Source organism: Aphelocoma coerulescens, chromosome 8 (genome assembly GCF_041296385.1).
Source record: "Aphelocoma coerulescens isolate FSJ_1873_10779 chromosome 8, UR_Acoe_1.0, whole genome shotgun sequence".
Lineage (NCBI taxonomy): Eukaryota > Metazoa > Chordata > Aves > Passeriformes > Corvidae > Aphelocoma > Aphelocoma coerulescens.
In genome coordinates this window covers 17,321,267-17,340,114 of record NC_091022.1, presented here as the reverse complement: position 1 = coordinate 17,340,114, position 18,848 = coordinate 17,321,267, and the positions used below count along the sequence as shown (strand labels likewise).

The window sequence follows — 18,848 nt, the reverse complement described above, 5'->3', positions numbered from 1 at the left end:
GCCCTTTCCTCTGTGTCCTAGCTTTCAGCCATTCAAAAGATCATCAGATTCCCACATGTAGTTTAACATTTGAGTACTAGGAACGTGTTTGTTTTGATGTCTTTCCCTGAACTGCAAATGTTGCTTTGTCTTTGCTTTTGCTCGCACATTATTTATGGAGATATAAATGTCAAATTTGATTCAAGTGTTTTGATGAGGTTACAGCACTTTGAAGGAGCCAAATGTTCCCATTTGGTGTGTTAGGGTTATGCTTACCTCATGACCTTTTTGAAGTGCACTGGTATACCAGGTGCTGCATGGCTAATGGCATTCCTGATTTTCAGGAATTCTCAGATACAGGTTGTTTACTTTTCTTCAATAGACATTTGTCAGTCAAGGATTTGTATTTCTACAGGTTTGCATTTGAGCTGGGTGTCTAATGGGAAACCCTGGGCCCAGGGTGCTTTCTGCCTTTATGCTGGGATAGTGGTAAAAGTGAAGAATGCTGCTGACTGCAGTGTGACCCTGAAGGGATGACTCAAAGTGAGCCCTCTGAATTCAGTTAAATTAGCATAAATAATGTCTATTTTAAAGGGGGTTCAATTGTAGTAGGTCAAAGATGCGAGGTCAATCAAAACCAATCCATGAAAGACATGGAAGCTTCAGCAACCTTTTGGATCCTTTAAGAGGTTAATTGATACCCTCTTGAGTGTTCCTGTCTGGGGCAGACCTTTGATACAAGATAAGTCTTGTGACTCTGATGTTAGAAGAGGTAATAACCTGTGTTTTGTCTTTTTGGTAAATTAAAAGCACGCTATGTGCAATCCTGGGCAATTTTGGTACTGAATCCTGAATGTTTAGTGCATGGTGAACATCCATTTAGGCATTTGTTTGCTGACAGTGTACAAAAAGCCACTGCCCAACCTTTCATTTTTATTTATTTATAAGAGTGAAAGGTGAATGAAAATGTGTAATAATCTTGAGCTATTGCTCTCATTCATAATTTAAACTTGAAATGCTTCACATTTTCAGTACAGTGGTTCCCTTAATCATTAAATTCTGAACTATGGCTTGGCTGTAGTCTCCTAATCAGGCTTCTGTAAAAAGAGAAAGGCTGCCAGGTATTTGGCACTATGGTGTAGCTATGACCTTCCGGTGTTGGTGTTTGTGACATTGCATGTTGTCAGGTATGTAGGGTACAGCAGCTGACCCTTGCACTTTGCAAAGCCTCAGTCTTTGAAGATTTGTCTAAAATTTCCAGCCTGCAGATAATGAAATACTTTGGCTTCCTTTAGCTGTGGCCATTATTTTGCTGTAGTCAAAAGTTAAGATTTAGTTGTACTGCTTTAATAAATGCTGTGTAACAGCATTTATTGCATACTGCAGAGTTACTCTGAGTGGGGATTTAGCTTTTGCAAGGATAGCATTGGAGTTAGGCTTTAGTAAGTTTTTTAAAAAGAGGTTGTTTGACCTTTGTAGTAAAACTGCCATTTGCCTGGGCACAGACTATGGAAGGAGAAAGCTCTTCCTCCCCCCGCCTCTTTAATTTGTGTTAAAAGCACTGAAAATGGGAAATGTGGAGATGAGATTTTAGCTGCAGGGAAGAATATGCAATTTTATTTATAAAACTAGACCTTCCTGAATGCTTGTTTTACTCCAGTAAAACCTCCTTTGGTAAACGTCATATGCAGGATTGAGTGGGTGTTTACCTGCTGGCTTGTAGAGAGAGTAGGACAGGAAAGCAGTTTGCTTCTGAGGGGTCCTGGAATGAAGTGGATGATTTCACAGCTTGAAGTAGATAAAACTTGCTCTGGTGTCAGTATGGGCAGTGGAATTTGACAAGAAGTGGGAGGGGAGAAGGATGTGTGTGACTAGGGTGATACTTTGCATTGTGGAAGGAAGAAGCAGGGACTGGAATTCATAGTTTGACATTTTTGAATGTGAGAAAGAAGCCAAAGGAAGCCAGTGGGTGTTGGGACATGACTGATTTGCTCCAGTTTACAAAGTAGGTGTGGACAGCAGAAATCAGAAGGACAGCAAGAAATCACCAGGTTTTGTTTTAACTGAAGGGACAAAAAACTGCAAATGGAATGGTCACCCAAGGTACCCTGGCCTGCTCTAAGTCCTGATGTTGCAGCCTGGCAGTGCAGCTGTTTTCAGTTCACAGCTTGAGCACCACTTTGCTCTGGATTCCTGCCATTGGAAACCTCCTAAGGTGGAGAAGTCCCTAAAGAGAAATAGGTGCAGTTACATTAGCTTTTCCTGGGACCACTGCAGAACCCCCCCTGGATGAATGAGACAGGGGTCAGAGATGGATTGGTGTTTCCTCCAGACCTTATCAGATTTGCCTGCAGAGAGAGATTTGTGAGTTGAGTAATGGTGCTGTAAGAGGATTCCATGGCAGAGCGGGTGAATCTGGCTATTGGAACTTGCCCTAAGGAACCAGACTCACCAGGGCAGCTCCCCTGAGTGTCTTGGTCCAGAGCCTGTGAAGTGGGAGTTAACATACACAAAATATGTGGCTGCGCAATCCTTTTGCATTAACTTTGGTAACTTTTGTAAGGTATTACCTGTTAATTACCTCACTGTTGAATAGGTGAGAAGTAAGATTGGGGTTTTTTTCTTTTTATTAAGCTGAACTGGAAATAGTCCCTCTGGGTTTTGAGGCTTGGCCACAAGAACATTACTTATCATGTGGTGTCACATCAGCTGAAATCCTCAGACAGTAAGGCTTCTGGATTTCCCGACACTTGCCTTTCTCCTAGTCTGTCACAATTCTTCCACCATTCAGACTGGTGTTTCTTGTATGTTTGGGTTACGGGGGTAACAAAGCTTGTGAAACATGACAGTCTGTGAAAAATCAGTCTGTAATGTTCCTTCAGCTTTTCCAATGGGATAATTTTTCACATGTACATTTGCATTAATAGCAGTTGGCTTCTAGTTAATAAATACAGTGCCCTGTGAAATTAATGGGTTATTAGGGTTGGATGAGATCCTATGGTGCCCTTAGTGCTGCAGCTTTCACTAGCTAGCTCTGCCTTTGCTTGTGTGCACAGCGGAGTTGTTTACATGTTAGGAATATGCTAGAGGCAAGGAGAAAGGAACAGCTTTAATGTGATGCAGCTTAGATGCTCTGTGGGGGAGGCCTCAGAATTGTTCATAACAGGATCAAATGTCAATCAATGTTTCGAGAAGAATAAAGTTACTGTTTATGAGAAAATTAAAGAATCGTATATTACATGCTTTTCCTCCATCTATTTTTGATCCTGTTTAGGAAAATGTCCCTCTCCTGTGGTTCTTTTGAACCCTGTAAGAGTATCAGTGGTGCCTAGGAGAGGCATCTATGCAGACCTCTCCTTTTGGCTCCAGCCACTTCTCTGGGCTGCCTCTGGTAAGGAAACAAGTAATATGCCAGCCAGCTTCTTTCAACTCTTCCATGAAAAGCCTGGTAGTCATGTTGCTGAGGATGCTGCTGGAACATTGTGGCTACTATTAAATTTCTTTTACAGGCACATCTGGGGATTTACTGCTCCATAGAGTAAGAAAACAGTTACTTCTGACATCGAGCCATGAACATGAGAAAATGGCTCCTCCCTCATTGCAAGGGAGGAGAGAGAGAACTGGAGAAGAAAACAGCTGAAAACCTCCTCCTCTCCCTCCAGAGCTATTTTTTGTCAGTGACAGAGAATGGTGGGATGCGCAATGCTGATCTATATCTGCAGGAGGCTGTGGCTCTGATCTGAAGATGTATCCCCAGGAAAAAACAATGAGAGCCTAGCTGTGGGGGAGGGAGCATCCAAAGTCAAAGCACTTCTCTGCTGGTTCTGCACCTGCAGTTTCTGTTCCAAGCTGCTTTGCATTGTAGGCAGGTGATGCTTAAAATCTGTCAAGAAGGGGCTGTCACATTTTGTCTTATATTGTGCCCCATGTGTCAGCCATCAGTACAACAGGCTGGGGTTTGGAAGAGCAGCTGGGGAATGCAGTTTGTGGAGAAAGGGAAGGGAAGGAATGGAGAAGAATCATGGATAATTGTCAGAATAAGAGGCTGTTCAAGCTAAGGCTAGGTGCCTGCTGGAAATGCTTCTCTAAAACCCGGCAAATACACAGTCAGAAATTCAATTTACCAGAATTCAAGCTTTTCTGATTGTGTGGCTTCTTGCATTCTTCTTAGAATGGTTTGGTGTTGAACCAGCGTCCTGATGTGTTGTGTTGTCTGGGCCTGTCTCCCAAGGGAGATATTTTGGACAGTTACTCCCAAGTAAATTCTGTGTGTCATTCTGGAGTTAAGTCTTGTCTTCACGTGCCATTAAGAAATTATTCAAGTCAGCTGAAGGTGTGAATTTAAAGTGAATTGCTTCAACTGTCCTACATCTTTGAGGCGGAATAATTGAGAGTCACTCTGATTCTGAAAAAGAACATCTGAAGAAGGTCTCAAGCAGTTCAATCAATCAGTTTTTTAATTTGCATGGTTTTTGTTTTAAGAATTAATCCTAAGTGCCTTATGCAGACAGAGCCTCAAAGTGGATTATATTATATAGGAAGGCTGTTCTTAAGGATTTGGGAAGCTTTATATGGATGCAGATGTATTACTAGTCAGGAATAGCACTTGTATTTAAAGTCATCCTGTACTTTCATCTGAATTCATTATTCAAGCTTCTGACTCTGCTAACCTTAAGCAGAAATTATGAGAGGATGTGAACTGACTTTAGTCCTTGCAATAGACCTTTGGAATGCCGCTAATGGCATCCTTTAAAGCTGTCACTAACTGTGTAATGACTGAAAATTTCAGTAGAAACTTCTAGTTCACATTTCTAATCTTTTATGGTGAATGGAGTGCCTTTAAGTGGGTAAAGCTGCTGATGTCTTCTGAGATTTTCTAAGCTGATGGGAGGAGGGTGAAGGAAGTTAGAGGAGTACAAGCCCTCCAAGCAAATCTTGGACTTTCACCCCAAACTGAAATTCTTCCCATCCCATACAAAGTTTTTTCAGGTATGTGTACGAAGCAGGGAACATTAGCAAAATCTGGGTAGTAGGAAAAGGCTGAATGTTCTGTTATCTGAGGCTTTTGGCAACCTGCATAGTTATGTTTACCTCAAGCCTGAGAGAAAGGGACAGAGGAATCTGGCACAGGGATTGTGCACTTTAGACTAAACTGTTTGTGCAGATTGGCAGTTTTGAACATTTGCTGCCTAATTCAGGGAGAATTTGTTGGAGAAGTTATGGGCAGAGCTCTCCATTTTGCATTTTAATGCACTGCTACAGTTTTTTTTTTTCTCCTTTTCTTCCTATTTTAATAAAAAGAGGAATGTCTGAACCACTGTAGGTATTCTTCCTTAGTCATTTTTAGTTCTGCAAAATAAGTTGCTGTGGCTGATGTACAGGAAGAACACAGGTTATTTCCTTTTCAGTTACTGAATTTAGGCTTGTGAAACATCATAAGGAATTTCTAATTTAACTGAATTCATGCAAGTATGTGTTTCAGCAGCCGTGTGCGATTAGGTGGAAGTTCCATCATGTATGTTGAACTGCAGAATTCCATCTGTAGACTGCTACTGCCATGCTTCTAGAACACATAACAGATCACTATGTATGAATACTTAGAATATTATTTAAATAAAGTTATGAAAATGGCAGGTTCTGAATGTTTTTCTTACTGCTCAGGCAGTTAAAAAGTCAAATGTTGTAGTTTTCTTGCTGAATACTTTGTTTTATTGCCCTGTGAAAGGCTTGGTCCTAGAGGCTAAGGACTGATTCTGTACTAAAGTTTAATTGACTGGATGGGAAAATCCAAGTAGAGCACAGATGCCTTCACCTTGAGCAGATGAGGGATATTTTGTCTACACTCTGAGTGCATGTGCTTTGCACTGCCTTTCTTGACTGAGGAGCAGTGCAGTTTCTGTGGCAGTGTCCCACTGGGATCAGACTGAGGTTGGTTCATTTTGTCTTGTTCATCAAACAAGCAGCAGATGGCTGGGCTGTGCAGAAGCTGTTACCTGGAGTGAGGGTCAGACTGATGGAGAGGAGTCAGAATGTGGATGTTGTCCACTCTGGTTGACTTACCAAGTTGCTTACTTGGTAAATACCTCATCTTTACACTCAAGCAATAGATTTTGAAGGGCTGTTTAGAGGTGTCTGAAATGGCTGATCAGCAAATGTACAGGTTTGTTTCCCTTTGTACACTCTGTTTAGTTTTGTTTTGGTTGCTTCCAGAGTGCTGAACATCCTATTGGCATCATGGAAACATGTTCAGTGCCATGGAAATTTAGGCCACTGCAGGTCAATTCTTGTTTCAGGTCTTCAGCTGAGAAAGCTACTGTGGACTTTGGTATCACACAGCTAGAAGTTGGTGGTTGCCATGGGACCATTGAGTGTGACCCATTAATGTAAAGGATGGACAAACAGAGAACAGCCCCAAAGAAATTATACTTAATGCTTCAAAAGAGCATATTTGTCATCACAGAGAACTTGATGTTATTGTAGGAAAAAAAGGTGAATGGAAAACAGGTCTCTGTAAGAAGATACTAAATAGTCCACAAGCTAAAATTCTGGTTTAAAGAAAGAAGACATCTCTACTAACACCCCTCTGGTTTCAGGACACATCTAGAAATTTCAAAGAAAAAACGGTAATTAAGGGGGAAATGGATACATGGGAATGCAAGTTAGAAGTTAGGAAGTAAGAGAATTAACTGAATATTTTCTACAGCTGAGCTATGTTAGAAATAATTCCAGTTACTAGACAGAGATAATAAAGTAGCTCATGCAAAAAAGTAGAAAGATTTAATACTCTTCCATATTTGGGAAGGTGTAGAATGTGATACCATCAATGCAATTCCAACAGAGAAGTAAGTCTGATTTACTAAATTAAGATTCCTTCTAGGGATGCACATATGTAAATCAGCAGCACTGTGGCTTGATTGTTTTAAAGACCTTGATGAAAAGTCTTTAGGCCTGCAGACAGTTTTTAATAACTGTTGGTATTGAGGGTCTTAAAACCAACTATGCCAGAATAGACAGGGAAAGAGTGGGAGATTGACTTATCATCTTCCAGCTAGCTTGACATTAAGAGTCACCAAAATACTGGAAAAGTTAAAGCAACTAGGGCTCTATGAGACTAGTAAAGCTATGTCTTCAAAGTCATCTCATGTAAAGGGGAGGGAGACAGTTCAACCCATGTGGTCCTGTGCTGCTCCCTAGCTCCTTCCAAGTCCTGTCTCTTGTTCCCTTTCTCAGCAGCAGCAGAGGTAGTCAGTGAGGACTGCTATGCCCCTTGGGGACTCCTGTCCTGACATGTTATGGCTCTGGGATATTGCAAAAGTAAACGAATTAAGAACTGACTAACTGATGTTTAAAAGTTAGTCACTTGTGGTGAAGCATTATCAAATGGGAATGCTTCTAGAAGTCTTGTTTTAAGGATTGAGGTGAGGCCAGATTCCATTGAACCTTTTCATCAAGTAGCTGGAGGTGAGGATAGGCTCTGTACTGATAAAATTGGCAGGCCATATCACACTAGGCAGTGTGTAAACAAGGACAAGGCAGCTTGTACACAGGAATTTGCATAGCCTGGTGAACTGTATCAATCAAATGTGCATTTTAATATAATCTGCAATATCATGGGGCCTGCAGGTGTTGTACTTCAATGTAGTGACAGAATAGGAGCTTGGGGAGAAGACTACTTGAGGGTACAGTGAGTCGACGACTGAACATGACTGCTGTCTTACAGGGCAGCAGAGGGCTATAACTTTGGGTGCAGGAGGGGCAATGGGCAAAGGAAGGTGAATCGTGTAGAATTCTGAGGTCACGAACAGCCTGTTGAAAATGGGAGTGAGTTCACATAAGTCAGAGGAGATATTTGAAGGCTGACTGATGTTCTACAAGGAGAGCCTGAAAGGCTCATTCTGTTGCTGGGTTTGTTGTTTCTTAATAGATGAATGGAGGAACTTGATAATTGGTGGGAAGCACCTTCTGAGGGAGAGCATACTGGAGGCTAAAACGCAAACAGAAACAGGCATGACACAGAACTGATGGCTGGGAGCTGCAGTCAGGCAATTGGAAATAAGTGCATTTGTAATGGCGAGAGAGCATAAGTGCTAGAACAAGTAAATAACAGGAGAAAGGGGTGGATTCCACCCAAAATGTTCCCAGGGCTGAAAGGTTTTCTGAAAGTGTCCTTCGTGCTAAATACAGGAATTACTGAGTGTAGTGATTATGTGGTGTCCCACTGACTTCAGTAAGTCATAGATGGGACTATACAAACCTGCAAACCAAAATGTTCTTCATGTGTGCTGTGTAGTTGAGCATCAGCTTGCATCTCTGCTAGAAATTGTATCTATATATAGTGTGTGTGTGTGTGTGTGTATGCATGCTACATGAGGCATATACGTGGGTGGTGCCTCTTGGCCTGAGATACATAGCTCCTTTGTTAAATATTTCAAGAGCAACTGAAGAAACTGGAATCCACAATTGGTGACCAAGAGTTTCCTAACCATGCATGTGGTTCCTCATCGACTCAAACTGGCAAACTTGAGTGCGTTTCCACAGTTCTTAGGCTAGGAAGTCATCGTTCTCTGCAGGGCGGACTAACTTGTGTGTAATGCTGTCTGAACTCTTCTCTCTCTGGAACTGACCTTTCTTGCATATAATCAGTTTTGAAATCTTTGTGCTGCTTTTGTCTTGCAAAGCAGCAGCTTAGATCTTTCTGTTCCTCCTCTTGAAGGTGCATCTAAAGAAAGGTTGAGAAAAGGTAGAATGGAATGGAGTAAGTGCTGCAGCAGGCTCACAAGCAATGAGTTTGAGTAATATTTTTGAAGGGGTTTCGGGTGTGTTTTTTTTTTCTTTTTTATAGTGGACAGTTAATTTCTGAAACTCACTGCTGCATGATACCATTACAGGTAAGAATTGATGTGATTCTAGGAAGGATTAGACATGCAGGAAATGAAATTATTTTGTTTATATAAATGTATATAATCTCTTCTCCTAGGCTTATAAAACAGTTGGTAACAGTGGGGTCTAATGCGGTGGACTGATTATTCTATAGCTGTTTACTAGAAAACTTCTTTTGCTGTATCTGTTTCTAGCTACTTTCACAACAGGAACTGGTGATTCAGAGTTCTGTTTCTAAATTTAATATGAGAAGGAGCGTAATTCGGGCTGAAGGAACACTGAGGGTGTGTGTATGAAGGGGAGATGGTGATAAAGGGAGAACACACCCTCTGTGCTAAAATGTGTCATTGTGCCTCTGATTGCAGGGCATACATGCTGATCTACAAATAGAATATACATGGATCAGAGTTAGCAGGCTGGCTTTGAGCACTCAGCTTTTCAGTGATGATAATTGTACAGTATTTCTCTGTTGTATTAAATTAATTGATCTGCAGGGAAAATGAAGCATTGTTGAGGATTGCTATCATCAGAAGAGAAGAGAGAAATAGAACAGAGCAAGGAGATTTAAGTTACAGAAAGAAGGTTTAGCTGTGGTTTTTTCTCAGGCAAAAGTCTTCAGTTTCCTTTGTAGTTACCTCTTGACAGTTGTTTTGGAGAAAGCTTCTCTGTTGTTAAATAGAGAGTTACAAATGTTGTAAGTTTCATTACTTTTTTCCCTTTTTTTCCTTCTCAAGGTTACATGTAGGTGAGACAGGCACACCCACAACTTTATTTGGTGTCACAATTGCATTTGGTAAATAAAGTGAACAGAAAATGTTGATGGGGAGATGCAGGTACCGGGATAATGACCGTGAGGGTTGTTCCACTACTGCTTCCCTTTCATGGTCTCCAAGCCCTGGGATAGCTGCTCGGCATTGTTAGCAGTGTATACCTCAGTGTGCTCCTGAGATGTTATGTGAAGAGCAGAGAGCTCCTCTTTGTTTGTCACTGTGTCCATGAGGAAACACATGGACATGGTCAAAGAAAACCAGTCAGCTTGGGATGGGTCTTGCAACCCACATCTGTTCAGTGCCTGAGTCTTGGTGGAAAGCAATCTGCAGGATTATAAAGAGAGAGAAGTCTTAGAACAAGAATATGAGAAAAATGGTGATGCAGTAAAAGTTTTAAAACTTGAGCAGGTACCAAAGATGAAGCATTTTAGCATTGCTGTCCTTGTAAGTGGGAATGGTTATTTTGTTGTCAGGCCATTTGTGGCTCAAAGATGGTGACCAGTGAGCAGACTTCCTTTTCTTTGCGAGCATAAAAGGAACACATCAGCCCTACCTCCACAGGCTGCCTTTCTAGCTTAATATAGTGCTAATCTGGCAAAGAAGCAAATAAGGATACTGGGCTGTGAACAGAGGAAGATACGATGTTGAAGTCATAGACGCTATGAATTGGCTCTTAAGAGCTGCATCAAGAAGCACAGTAAATTGTGATATTTTGTGGCTTTTGTATGACTGCCATATTTTTCCCTGCATGCAGTCATTCCAACACAAGTTAAATTCTTTGTTGTAGAAAAAGCTAAATATTTTTTAATGCTGAGTCTGAAACACAGATGATACACTGCAGCAAAAGACTCTCATGGGATTTTTTTACGAGATGGCTTTTATTTGTTAAATGAGTTTTCAGTAGTTCTTCAGTACATGCTATTGTATTGTTTGTGTGATGTCTTACAGTGTCACTGGTCTGATCTGGACTGTGATGACTGAATAAATTGCATCATTTGCTGACTGTGGAAAGATGGCTTGATCTGTAAGACACATTTGTGTATATGTGCATTTTGTAATGTAATTGTAATCATAAATTAAAGATGTTCAATTAATGCCAAATACGAGCTGTATTTATAACTCTTGCTGTTCTTGTCTGCCCACAGGAGTTCCAAGAGTCAGAGGGGATCATAGAGGAAACTGAAGCTGCTTTTGTACTTTGAGGAGGGGAAAGTAATGAAATAAGTTATGTAGTTTAAGACATCTTGAAAACGGAGACTTTTAAGTGGTCTTCGGGCTTCTACCAGGGAACATGCTGCTGGCATTTAGGTTTTGTGCATTAGAGGAAATAAAACACTAGAAATCCCTTGGCTTTCATCTACAGAGAAATAGCTACACTTTGCTGCTGTGTTTTGGCCATGGTTGGGTTTTGGCATGGTTATGGTAATTCATAATTTTATGTCCTGTGGCTTTTCAGTGACTTAAAATTACTGAGAAGATATAGTTTACCCTGAAGTGGTTGGTGAGATGGTGTTACAGTTGGCAAGGAGATCTTCTCTCGGAGTTGGAGGGTCAGACCCTGTAGTCTGTTGTGGCTTTGACAGTGACAGATGTCACAGAGGAGGACTGGAGAAAAGTACAGTAGCTGGCTGTGGTGATATGATGTGGTTGATTGTTCATTGCTGATCCTTGCCTTGGGTCATAGAGGTGTAAACCTTGTAATTAAAAAGCTTAAGTGCAAGTCTCACTGGGAAAAGTTGAATATTTTGTGTTAATATGATTATGCTTTTGCTCATTGCTAAAAAACTTCAATTTTGAGTCTGTGTTACAGTGAGGGAGATTTATTGAGATCTCTGTTCAAATTGCAGCTATTCACAAACAGCAACTCAGAGGCAAGAAATCATTTTATGTAACTTAATTTCAAGCATGCCATTGTCACATTTTTTTTTGTTAACTGAGGGCAATAAAGATTCTCTAATAAATGAGTCATAATAGCATTATTGCTCTTATATAAATAATTTGAGATCTTGCAGTCTAATCCTGTTGGCCTTTACCTCCATGACTGTTTTAATTTTTGATCGGGATTTTGTTTCTGTTTAAACCACTTCATGATTACTCATTTCATACAGTCAATTGTTTCTTCCTCCTTTAGGGGTGGAAACAAAGCTTTATTTACAACTTGCTTCTCGTAATTTGACAAAGCAAGTATCAGTGAATATGGCCAGCTTCAGCAAGTAAGCCTATGCAGAACACTAAGAAGCACTATACCCAGATTAACTATGTGGAAAACTTAGCTCCACTTCCAAAGGAAGAGTTTCAGAGACTGGAGAGAAATGGTTTTATTTGTGAATTGTAAACTGCATGGAAATACCAAAATTTTCTGCTGCCTTGTGTCTTTCAATGATGCATTTGTTAAATCACTTTTCATAGTAGAGTTGCATAGTGGGGAATAATTCCAACACACTGCCAATACTTGAAAACTTTTTTTAGGATGACTTTACTTTGTGATTACTGCTGAGGTCAAAGTGTTGCTAATGTAGAAAATAAAAGATGTATTCCAATTTCTAGCCCATGGCAGAAACTTAAAGTTTCTTCCTTTTTATAACTGGTCAGTCTTGAAACTCTGCCTTCCTCAAACTGTTGTATTATATAGTAGGAAATCTGATGCAATTCAACTGAATTTTTGGGCCATAAGCCTTTTGAAACAGGATGACACACTGTATAATGTAGTAAGGCTTTGATATAGATTAGGGAATTGAACCTTTTATGCAATATAAATATCAAGTGCTAGCAGAGTCTTTGTCCAAAAATCACTTTTTTTTTTTCTTGTTTGTTTCAATTTGAAGAAACTGATCAGGACACAGGAGCTGGAAACGTAAGGTGCCTGGAACATACAATTCAAGTATTGTGAAAGGTGGTGAGTGGCATCTGATGCGTGGCATGATGAGGCAGAGACAGTGTGCCCCTGCTGAGCCAGGAGCAGGATTGTCATAGTGCTCTGTCTCATACAGAATGTTTTAACCCAACGGGAGCTCTGCCTCTCAGAACAAGCAGCATAATAAGCTATCAGCCATATTTCAGGACTAGGCTGTAGCAACAGTGCCTGCTTATGTGTGGTGAGCAAGGATCCAGCTTTGGTACTGTGATCCAGGGCTTCTTCACAGTGAACATGGACATGGCTATGCCCATATGCAAGAATTTAGAGCTCACAGCCATAGCATCATCACCTGCCTTCTTAAAGTCACACTTTTGGGCCTTACCCGCTAGGTCAGTTGGTGCTGTGTGTGGATGTCCCAAGCTTTGTGAAGGGGGTAGAGAACAGTACTTCACTTTGGCTTCCCAGAGCAAATCTGTTCTTGGGAAATTGAAACCAGTGAATAATTTACTTAAATTCTCATTAATCCAAAGGTGCTTGGTTGTTTTATATCTAAGAGAAAGAGTTTTTCTTTTAGCCTTTGAGGAACTTGAAACTGAGATTAGAATTGCTGTTTAGTCTAAAAGGGAACAAAAACTATCATAGAGTTCTGGGCCTTGATAAAATTTTTCATGTTTAAAAAAAATGTACTTCAGGCATGATTTGGCAGGCAGAACTCCTGGTCAAAGACAGGCTGTTACAAAACTTTATCTTAAATTAATTGGGTGGTTTCGTTCGTGTTTTGGTCTGGCCATGACAAATCCTAAAGTCTTGACTGATGGGTATGTAGTCATATGTATATTATTGCTGTACACCCACACACATAGGCAGTCGTCCAAGTGTGCAATGAGATAACAGGAAAATGTAAATAAAGTGGATGGCTAGTTGTCCTAATGTTCTTGAGTAGATCCTTGTGAAAATAATGCCAGACAGACTTAAAAATAGGTCTGTATCGAAGATGACTTGCATTCAGCTATGACGTGATACAGGTCACTGTGTGGGAAATTGTGGCCGTTTTGTGTTTTATTTTGTGTTGAGTCAACACAACTTGAAATGCAAACCAAGAGCTCAAATAATGCCTGCCGTCCCTGGTAGTTGCAGGATGCCTCCAGGATACCCTGTTCTGAGAGGGGTGTTTGTAGGCTCATGGGGCCATGCTGCCTGATCACTGTGAGTGCCTGGAGGTCTCTGCCTGCCTGGGGGGGGGAACACTGTAGTTGTTCAGTCTCTTCACCACCACCACTGCTCCAGAGCTGTTGTTTTCTGGTGGTGTTATGTTCCAGTTTGACCAAATTTAGAAATATATCCTCTGAGAGAAGGCAGGTCACAACCACCCCTCCCCCACCAGGTTTGGGAAAAAATAAATTTTCCTCGAAGGAAAGTGAAAGAGATAAAAACTAACACACAGGAAAACGGATAATGATGCTAAATAATAAAACCTCTCAATCTGCTGAGAGAAACCTGGGAAAATTTCAGAGTCCTTCCGTAGATCTCTCTCTCCCCCTCCTTGGAGCTGGGACGGGGTGGTGAGCCCACCTCCAGGGCCAAGGCCTCAGTGGAAGGTCCTCCCAATGTATTCTGATGTTGAAACAGTCCAGCAGAGAGAAAAGGAAAAAACGAAGTCCCAGGAAAACAAAAGTTCAACTCTCTGGAGGAAAAAAACTGCTGAAAGCTGGCTGGAAAGAAAAGCAAGCCCGGTGCTTCCCTTCCCTCTCGCTCTCCTGCCACAGCTGAAAAAAAAGTCTTTGTGTGACCTTGAACAAGCTGCAAACTGCTTTGAAAAAATTTTGCTCAGTTTTTCCTTCCCCCTCTCAGGCTCAGTTTAAAGGCATAGAAAGGCACAAGAATTAATTTCTGGGCATAGGGCAGCGATATGGGATACGCATCATAAAGTCACCCCAAGACATGTTACGAGATAAAAACATCAGTTGCTCCATCCTGCTTTGAGTAGGTGATGCCTAGTGCATCACACATGCCTGTAGAAATACTGCTGGATGTGATGTTAAGAATTTGCCTTAGGACAAGTCCTTGTTCTGCTCAGGACACCAGGGCAGCAAGGGGGGCTGGATTGCACCTCTTTCTGAAAGCCTTGCATTATGCTAGATGGAAGTCACAGTGAGAGCCAGAATGCTGAAATCACTGATGTACTTGTGCAAGCTCAGACTTTACCTTTCCCCTTTTTTTTGAAATCTTGGTGTGTTGGTGGAAGGACTGGAAGATGATTTAGAAGGTAAGGACCCTTCTTCTGCCAGGTCAGTATGATGCAGTGCTGTGTCCTGAACTTGCCTTGCTGGTTATCCATGCTTGCACAGACTCTCCTGGGGACCTGACTGGGGTCTGCTGAAGGATGTGAAAATTACTTACAATGGCAACAACAAAACCTGACTGTTCTGTTTTCCTCCAGTTAGAGGGCACTCAGCTTTTATTTTTGGAGCAGCTATTGTGCTACCCTTAAATGATGTGAAACTTGCTAAAACAAGTTCAAATGGCAAGTACCTAGGATAAGGGGAAGCTGCCTACAGAAAAAAGCTGCTTCTGCACTGATTTTCTGATTTGGCCATCCAGGCAGGTGTTGGCTGTAAAAGACAGACAGTGACATGATACATGGGTGCATGTCTGTGAAGGTGGCCGCCAAAAACGCTAGTGCAAGTGTGTGTGTAAGCCTGTAGTAATCATGAAAAAGTCATAAGTGCTGGAGCAGGAGTGGTATCTGTAGATGGGATTGAATAAAGTGTCTCCTTTCTGTATTTTTTATTTTGCTCAAGTTGAAGTGAAGTATAAACTCAGCTTCATTATCTGTTTTAAAACAGATTTGACTGGAAAGGAAAGCTTCATTGTCCATTTCACTGGAAAGGCAGGTTTCAAGAGTTGTTACTTTTAGTGCCTTATTTTTGAGATAGCATTGTACTCAAACCAGTGGGAAGGAGTATGGCTAAGTATATAGGAATGCTGTAATTGTAAAGGGATTTATTTGGACATAATGTTAAGCCATCTCAAAGATGGCAATGCATTAAAACATTAAATTTGATTATACTTTAATCATGCTGTTATCCCACTTTTTTATCTTTTTCTAGAAGCCTGAGGGAGTTTGGTTTTTGTCTTTGAATGTTACAGCCATAAACATGCTTATCATTGCCTAACAAATAATCACTTTTAGATTGTGAGCCTTCAGGGGCAAGGGTTGTCTGCCCACTCCCTGCTGGAGGGCCCTCAGTGCAGAGGTTACAATTCCAGCTGGAGCATTTGAGTCAAATCATCATATAAATTTAGCAATAGTAAATATTTGAGCTGGAGGTTGTACGGATCTGCTGGTGTTGGTGAATGGCATCAAACAGCACAATGGAACCTTACTGAACCTTTCTGCAGAGCTGAAAGCTTGCTTGTTAGAGCAGGAGTGCTGCAATCTCTGGGAGGACAGCAAGTCTTAGAACATTCTTTCTGTTCTTAAGGCAGTGTTTTGAATGGGGTTTTGAGAAAATAAAGCATAAAAAGGAAGGAGGTGATCTGAACTCACCTCAAAATTTCAAAAGAGCCCCCAAAATACATGTTGCAGCACAATTTCTTTTTATGCTTAAGTACTGTAGTACACACCCTGAACCAAACAATTATGGGACTAATGGACTAAGCAAATAGCTTATCTCTTACAGAAAGCAGCTTAAGTTTAGAAGAGGAAAAAGAATTATAGTAAACTTAAATAAATCCGTTTGAGGATAAATGCTTCAGCTGCAGGCATTTTTCCAGGCATGAAACCACTGGAGGTTCAGCTATTGGAAGCTTGGCAGGAATGTGGTAACCATTAATAACCCATCCTTCATCTGCTGATCAGAGTTTTATGTGAGAAGTCATAGTTGTTACCCATCTGGCAGGATGTCTGAGGTGTAGAAGATCTCTCTGCTTGATAAAGAGCAGGTAGCATTGGCAGCAAGCTATCAGTTTTGTAGTCTCTGCCCTGGGTTGGGGGAGACAGGATGCTGGGGGGTGTCAGGGGCTGCTTGGCTGTTATGTTGAGTAGTTACTGTGACATGGCTTTACAGCTGGACCTTGGCTTGAGTGAGGAAGTATCCCCTTCTCCCTGGGGATGAAAGAGGCTGTGTGACATTTAAATAGGAACAAAGTTAGACTGTTGTCCCATAAGGAGTTGGAGAGACTGTGTATTTTAAAATTGAGGGTACAGCCTATTTATTGAGCTGTAAACTAGCATTTTAATTTTTTTATCAAAGCAGCAGAGTGGGTAAAAGGAAAGGTGGACTTCAAGTGTGTTTTTTCATATCCTGATTCTCAGCTGCACTTAATACACCTTCCTACTGCTCTTGCCACAGAAAAGATCTTGGCAGAAATAGAGGAGCTCTGATTGTGAGTAGGAGGCTTGTGTTTACATGTAGCTGTTTGTGTCACTGGGCACTTCTTTGTGGGTATGCACATGTTTAATTTGCATTCGTTGTTTTAAGTTTTTCATTTAAGTGTGGCCTTTCCTAGATTGCTTTTAAATAATGGGTATAATGAAAGTGTCACTGCAGATATTTGAAAACACAGTAGCTTATATGTGTGCAAATCTTTATGAAACTTCTGTTCAGCACGTAACCCAGTGAGAGTCACTGTGTTTGCAGGCTGAAGAGATGAACCTGCTCAGATAAGGAATAATGGAGCCTGTTCTTTAGTGAAAGTTTTGTCTGTTCTTGGCTCTAGATCTCCATGAGGATGCTGTAAATGTTCCAGTGCAAGGTTGCTTACATGTCCATTAAAAATAAAAGGAAGGAGAAAATATTCATTGAAAATAGTTTACTGTAGTTACTTGGTAAACCTGCTTCTGTATGGATGGGAATGCAGTTTAGAAATTAAGTAAAACAAGACTTCAGTACCATGAGTTAAGGTGGAGAGGTCATTTTGCCCTGAAGAGGCGCTATTAAAATCTACAGCAACACATTCCTTTCTCTTTGGTAGGCACTCCTCCTTATTTTGGTACATTTAGGGTGTGTAGTTAGAGCTACTAATATATTCTGTAAACTTTTTGTATCTTTATATTCTATGGCTTAAAATCACCAAACTGTCAGCTCCGATGTATGCCAGGTTAAATTTCTTACCACTTTGAAGTTGCCACAGTTCCAGCTGAATTCGGAAGAAGAGACAGACTCTGGCAGCGTGTGTGGCTGTGCATGAGAAAGTATTTTTCAGAGGAATTGCATGAGTTGCTGGGTGCTATGTGTATCTGAGATCAAGCAATTTCATGTAACAAACTTTGTAGCCTTGTGGAATTATCTATGTAAAAGCAAATTTAAACAACTTGGCTCTAAACCATTTTTAACTGTTCTATTTTTCAGATTTCTAAACTAAAAAGGAAATAAAAGTTGGTTTTATTTTTTTACTTTTTTTCATCTTCCAATCCTTTTAATTTATTTTTAATTGTATTGCTGGGTTGTTTTTAGTGATAAAAAGCAGCCTCTAGGGACAAGAACTACCAGATGTGCTTTTATTCTGTTGCAGCTTGCTTTTGCAACTTGATAAATTCCCAAAGTGCTCTGGTTAGTAGAAGTGACAGATGTTTACTGTGTGTTCCTCTACTCCTGATAGTGGTCATGAAAACACTGCAGAAACCTCACGGCATAAAAGATAGGGGAACAACAGATTTAGAAATGGCAAAAGGATTAAATATTTATACTTGAGCGCAAGCAGCTGTTAGTTTAGTGTACATTGTACATCCATGCCAGCACAGGTTGAATCAACTTCAGTAGCTTTCAGTTGAGTCTGCACTTGAGTAAAAGTGCTTGGTGTTAAACTGGGAGCACTGCACGCACAAGTTAGGCTGTCTTTTCAAGATTACTGGTCTGGCTGTTTTGGGAATGCTGTGAAATAAGATACAAAGTGTCTGCTCGCTATTTTTGCTCTCTGGTTGGGTGAAATAGAAAATGCTGTTGGAAATTTGGTTGCTCAGCCTTGGTGGTGCGAGTTTGATCACTGGGGATGTGCTGCCTCAGATAAAAGAAGGATGAATTGGCATTGTGTAAATAAGAGTGGTTGTAGCAGCAGTGTAAGGGCGGGAGTGCATGTGCTGGGGTACATCCAGGGCATGTTCTTTGCCTTTATGTGCCAGGTCCTTGCCACTCTGCTGGAGGATTTCTGTTCTGGCAGCTATGCCCATGCGCCTGTGCATTCATGGACTGTTGCTTACAGCTATGAAAAGCATCTGAAGTTCAGTATTTACCCTACTGGTAAATGTCTCATTAACCATCTCTTTTGGTTTCTTGCATGTTGCCTTGCTAGGTGATTTGTTTTGTAACTGTAAAATCACGTGGCTAACTGACTTCAACTGGAACATATCTGATCCTGAG

The 18,848-nt window shown here is 40.9% G+C and overlaps 1 protein-coding gene across 5 annotated transcripts in view; it reads left to right on the top strand.

Moving 5' to 3' along the window:
* The window catches only part of LRRC8D (leucine rich repeat containing 8 VRAC subunit D), a 54,155-nt gene that overhangs the window by 21,206 nt on the left and 14,101 nt on the right, over positions 1-18,848 (top strand). The gene's annotated exons all lie outside the window — the stretch shown is intronic.